Source organism: Brachyhypopomus gauderio, unplaced genomic scaffold (genome assembly GCF_052324685.1).
Source record: "Brachyhypopomus gauderio isolate BG-103 unplaced genomic scaffold, BGAUD_0.2 sc833, whole genome shotgun sequence".
Classification (NCBI taxonomy): domain Eukaryota; kingdom Metazoa; phylum Chordata; class Actinopteri; order Gymnotiformes; family Hypopomidae; genus Brachyhypopomus; species Brachyhypopomus gauderio.
Window position 1 is genome coordinate 20,001 of NW_027507653.1, and position 5,941 is coordinate 25,941.

Below are 5,941 nucleotides of genomic sequence, written 5' to 3' on the forward strand. Positions count from 1 at the left end.
GAGGACCCCCACGCGCACACGCGCACCGGGCTGGCAGACACAGGGTCGGTCTCGGCCTCTGCCTCGGACGAGAGGGAGGGAGGGACAGCACACCGTGAGAGGGAGACGCTGGAGGGAGGCACGTCTTGGGCCCCCATAGGACGACGCACCAACCCGAACCAACCGATACACCCGCGCGACCACGCATCCTCCTGCCGGCCTGGTGAGGAAGGGGGAGACACGCACGCGGGCAGCCTGCATGGTTGCCCACCGGCAGCCGCGTGCGCGCTTCTTCCTCGGCCGTAGGAGTATTGCGGGGCCCCTGGAGGACCAGGATCGGGGTGATCGAGAGGCAGGGAGGCCGCAGCCTACGGGGAGACGAGCTCCACAGCGAAACCTAACACGGAGCGTGTGACCCCTCTCTCTAGCCGGGGAGCTAGAGGACCGGGACGCGTCTGAATTTAGGAAGACGGAGGTGACCAGGGCCACCTTCGAACCTCCAACCGCGGTCTTGCCCATTACAGGCACAGTCCGAATGATGGGAATAGCGACCCTCAGACAGGCGTAGCCCTGGGATGAACCCAGGGCCGCAATGTGCGTTCGAAGTGTCGATGATCAATGTGTCCTGCAATTCACATTAGTTCTCGCAGCTGGCTGCGTTCTTCATCGACGCACGAGCCGAGTGATCCACCGCTAAGAGTTGTACTCTTGGTTTTTTCGTGAGAGGCACCAAACATGATAAATGGTTTTTACCATTTTTCAAGTGACGGGCGCCCCGCCGTAGTGCCTGACCCGAGGGACAGGCACCCGAGCACGGGGTCTTTAAACCCGCAGCCCTCTGCGGGCCCCCTCCACACTCGGCACCCGCCCTGTCCGTCTCGGAGGACTGGGTGAGCACGCGTAGCAACGGGGTGTTGGAAAGGGGTGTGTGAATACTGAAGGACCCAGAGGCCTACCTCGTCACCGCCCGCCATGCTCCCAGGAAGGGAGGAGCACTCGTAGCGCTGCCCGAGGTGAGCTTGGGAGCTACAGCACACAGTGAACCCCTCTCCTCACCCGCCGCCCGCCATGTCCACCCCTCCCTGCGGAGAGGAGCACGCGTAGCACCGGGGTGTGGAGGGTGTGAAGACTAAAGCCACCAGGGGGACCACCCAGTCAGCGTCCGCCATGTCTCCAGTACAGGAGAGCACTCGTAGCGCTGCCTGAGGCGGGGTTGATGAGCTAGAGTCCACACGTGGCCCTCCCCATCACCGCCCGCCATGCCTCCGGTAAGGGAGAGCACTCGTAGCGCTGTATGGGGTTGGTTCGAAGACTAGTAGGTACCCGTCACCCGACGAAAAATGGAAGGCAACGGCCACACACGCGCAACCGCTTTGACGACGTCTGAGCCCAGGAAGACAAAGGTGGCGTGAGCCTCCTGCGAACCTCCCAACGCGGGTCTGGTCCTTTACGGGCACAGTCCCGATTTATAGCAACAGACGTAGGGTGCGTGGTGGTGCCGTGAGCCTGAGGTCACCGAATGTGGAAAACCCCACGCACGCCGACAGAGAGAGAGGGCCTCGCGGCCCAGACTCACGCCATTGTGCGTGTGGAAACCGGCCGTAACCGTGTTTTTTAGCGCTTCGCACGAGCCAGAGAGTACCGAGGAGGTGCGCTCGAGATGGGGGGCTGTTTGGAGAGAACAGACCAGCTTGCGCCATCGCTGTTCAGGCGTTAAACATATGATGATCTCCAGTCCGGTACCGAAGCGCACAACCCTTTCCCCAGAGGCCCGAGGAGACGCACAGAGGCTGGGAGGAGGCGCGCCGGGCGGCGCTACCCGTTAATGATCCTTCCGCAGGTTCACCTACGGAAACCTTGTTACGACTTTTACTTCCTCTAGATGATCAAGTTTGATCGACTTCTCAGCACTACACCAAGGCCCACGAGGGGTCCCGGTGCGGCCGATCCGAGGACCTCACTAAACCATCCGATCGGTAGTAGCGACGGGCGGTGTGTACAAAGGGCAGGGACTTAATCAACGCGAGCTTGTGACTCACGCTTACTGGGAATTCCTCGTTCATGGGGAATAATTGCAATCCCCAGTCCCAATCACGATTGGGTTTCAGCGGATTACCCGCGCCTCTCGGCGAAGGGTAGGCACATGCTGAGCCAACCATTGTGGCGCGCGTGCAGCCCCGGACATCTAAGGGCATCACAGACCTGTTATTGCTCCATCTCGTGTGGCTGAACGCCACTTGTCCCTCTAAGAAGTTGATGCAGACCACGGAGGGCCGCATAACTAGTTAGCATGCCGGAGTCTCGTTCGTTATCGGAATTAACCAGACAAATCGCTCCACCAACTAAGAACGGCCATGCACCACCACCCACAGAATCGAGAAAGAGCCATCAATCTGTCAATCCTTTCCGTGTCCGGGCCGGGTGAGGTTTCCCGTGTTGAGTCAAATTAAGCCGCAGGCTCCACTCCTGGTGGTGCCCTTCCGTCAATTCCTTTAAGTTTCAGCTTTGCAACCATACTCCCCCCGGAACCCAAAGACTCGTGGTTTCCCGCACGCTGCCCGGCGGGTCATGGGAATAACGCCGCCGGATCGCGGGTTGGCATAGTTTACGGTCGGAACTACGACGGTATCTGATCGTCTTCGAACCTCCGACTTTCGTTCTTGATTAATGAAAACATTCTTGGCAAATGCTTTCGCTTTCGTCCGTCTTGCGCCGGTCCAAGAATTTCACCTCTAGCGGCGCAATACGAATGCCCCCGGCCGTCCCTCTTAATCATGGCCCTGGTTCCGGAAACCCACAAAATAGAACCGGAGTCCTATTCCATTATTCCTAGCTCAGGTATTCGGGCGAGTAGCGGCCCGCTTTGAACACTCTAATTTTTTCAAAGTAAACGCTCCGGACCCCGACCGGACACCCAGCCAAGGGCATCCGAGGGGCACCGGGAGGCAGGGTCTGGGACAGGCGGTGGCTCGCCTCGCGGCGGACCGTCAGCCCACTCCCGAAATCCAACTACGAGCTTTTTAACTGCAGCAACTTTAATATACGCTATTGGAGCTGGAATTACCGCGGCTGCTGGCACCAGACTTGCCCTCCAATGGGTCCTCACCCATGGGTTTAGGATACGCTCATTCCGATTACAGGGCCTCGAAAGAGACCTGTATCGTTATTTTTCGTCACTACCTCCCCGTGTCGGGAATGGGTAATTTGCGCGCCTGCTGCCTTCCTTGGATGTGGTAGCCGTTTCTCAGGCTCCCTCTCCGGAATCGAACCCTGATTCCCCGTTACCCGTGGTCACCATGGTAGGCGACTATAGTACCATCGAAAGTTGATAGGGCAGACATTCGAATGAGACGTCGCCGCCGCGGAGGGCGCGCGATCGGCCCGAGGTTATCTAGAGTCACCAAAGCGGCCGGGGGGCCCGCGCCCCGCCGGATGGGTTTTGGATCTGATAAATGCACGCATCCCCCAGAGGGGTCAGCGCTCGTTTGCATGTATTAGCTCTAGAATTACCACAGTTATCCGAGTAACGTGTGGAGCGATCAAAGGAACCATGACTGATTTAATGAGCCATTCGCAGTTTCACTGTACCGGCCGTGTGTACTTAGACCTGCATGGCTTAATCTTTGAGACAAGCATATGTTACTGGCAGGATCAACCAGGTAGCTGCACCGCGGTGGTGAAAGGGACACCAGCTAACGTCGCGGCCACCTCGGCGTGCTCCATCCCCCGGGCAGGGTCAGGGGCCCACCTCGGTACCGGACGCCCACCATCGGTGCAGCAGGGGTGCGCCGTCAGCGTGGGGGAGAGAGCCCTCGTCAGCTCCCAGCACGCGCGCGCGCTACTGTGGGACGTAACCGAGAAATGAGTGATTCCGTGACCAGGCGGGGTGAGGCCAAGCATGTGTTGAACTAACCCGATCCACTGCTGGCTCTCACCCGTACACCATGGACGCCGATAGCGGACACCTGTGTAGACAGACCGGCCTTCAACGCTTCCCTCAGACGGTTCCGGGTGAGGATCGTGTCTTTTCAGACCGAGGCCCCCCCATAGAGGCATGCCCGCTGGTTTGGGGAGGAACTACCCGGGCGGCACAGAAGGCTTCAACCCTAGGCCCAACCCAAGGCCTGTGTCTCGGTCATCATGATCATACCGAGGCTGCCGACCTCCCATCCTGAAGGAGCGCACACACCTCATGGGAGAGTTTTTGATAGGTATGTCATGTTGAGGCTGCCGTCCTCAATGAGCGCAGTCACCCCTTTTGTACAGCTTTCGTTGGTGAACGATCATACCCGAGAGGCTGCCGACCTACCCGTCCTGAAGGAGCGCATCCACCTCTCGCCCTATTCCTGTACCTAGGTATGTCGCACCGAGGTTGCGGCTCTGAGCAATATATAGGATATGAGCTCGCACCTCATTGTACATTGCGCATTGGTTTGACCGGTTGTCTTTCTTATGACAGGGAGAAACCTTAAGTGGTAACCCGAGAGCCTAACCCCTGGCGGGCATCGTATGCCAATAGATCGGGAGAGCTCCGAACGCCCTCGAGATTGACGCTCTCCCTAAAAACCTGCTGGTAGGTTTTTGCAATCCACCGTACGCGTTTTCCTCCACGGCCGGGGAGGTTCTCGCCAGCCATGCCCGCCAAGGCAAATCTTCCCTCGGACACACCTCGGACGCTCGACCCCTGAAAAGGCCTGGCTGAACCAAGTGATGGTCGATGCTACTGGTATAACTGAAAAACCCCTGGCGGACTTGGGTTCGGATAACGGTCTTAGAGCGCACCTAGGTACTGTGCCATTGGATCCGGTAAGGCCAGCCGAAACCAGCATCTTCCGGGCTTGCGCACAGCACCCTCCGGATACGCACAGGCCGAGGTAGAGCATGTGAGGCTGGTGCCTGGAGGTCGGCGAGACCTCCAGTGTTAGGGGGGTCACCACTCCACCCCTAACCGGTGAAAGTGTTAGAGTCAGGCTAATGTTACCTTCACGCACCGCCTTGCATCCAGGCCTTATGAATGGGATAACCATTATAAGGTTAGGATGAACTCAAGAGACATGCTCTCCTATATACCTGCTGGTAGGTGTTTGCAATGCACCGTATGCGTTTTCCTCCACGGCCGGGGAGGTACTCGCCAGCCATGCCCGCCAAGGCAAATCTTCCCTCGGACACACCTCGGACGCTCGACCCCCGAAAAGGCCTGGCTGATCAAAGTGATGGTCGATGCTACTGGTATAACAGAAAAACCCCTGGCGGACTTGGGTTCGGATAACGGTCTTAGAGCGCACCTAGGTACTGTGCCATTGGATCCGGTAAGGCCAGCCGAAACCAGCATCTTCCGGGCTTGCGCACAGCACCCTCCGGATACGCACAGGCCGAGGTGGAGCATGCAGGCTGGAGGTTGGACAGACCTCCATAAGGGGGGTCACCACTCTTACACCCATGCCCAGCAGTGGCATTTCGGTCGGGCGCAAGCAGTGGTTCGAAGGCCTGAGAGACACGGATGTCTTTGACCTCCATCAGCAGGGGTCACTTATCCCTCCCCTTAAGCCGTCAAGGTGCATTAGAGTCGGGCTAGTTCACCTTAACGCACTGCCTTTCTTCTGATCCTTATTATGGTACAATCATATAAGGCTCAGAAAGCATGCTCCCCTATATACCTGCTGGTAGGTGTTTGCATTACACCGTTAGCGCATTCCTCCAGGGTCGGGGAGATGCCAGACAGCCATGCCCGCCAAGGCAAATCTTCCCTCGGACACACCTCTGAGACTCGATTGCCGAAAGGGCATGGCTGATTCAATAAGTGGTTCGTGGCAATGGTATAACACCTACCATTCTCAAACACATGGGGGGGGTTTACGGCCTTAGAGCGCACCTAGGTGCTATACCATTGGATCCGGTAAGGCCAGCCGAAACCAGCATCTTCCGGGCTTGCGCATAGCACCCTCCGGATACGCACAGGTCG

The 5,941-nt window shown here is 58.1% G+C and overlaps 2 non-coding genes across 2 annotated transcripts; both read right to left on the reverse strand.

The window, feature by feature from the left end:
• Window positions 1–527: 527 nt before the first annotated feature.
• LOC143508204 (5.8S ribosomal RNA) lies at window positions 528–681 on the reverse strand. The gene has a single exon (XR_013129232.1). It is a non-coding gene; the product is annotated as a 5.8S ribosomal RNA (ribosomal RNA).
• Window positions 682–1,802: 1,121 nt separating this feature from the next.
• LOC143508205 (18S ribosomal RNA) lies at window positions 1,803–3,641 on the reverse strand. The gene has a single exon (XR_013129233.1). It is a non-coding gene; the product is annotated as an 18S ribosomal RNA (ribosomal RNA).
• Window positions 3,642–5,941: the final 2,300 nt, after the last annotated feature.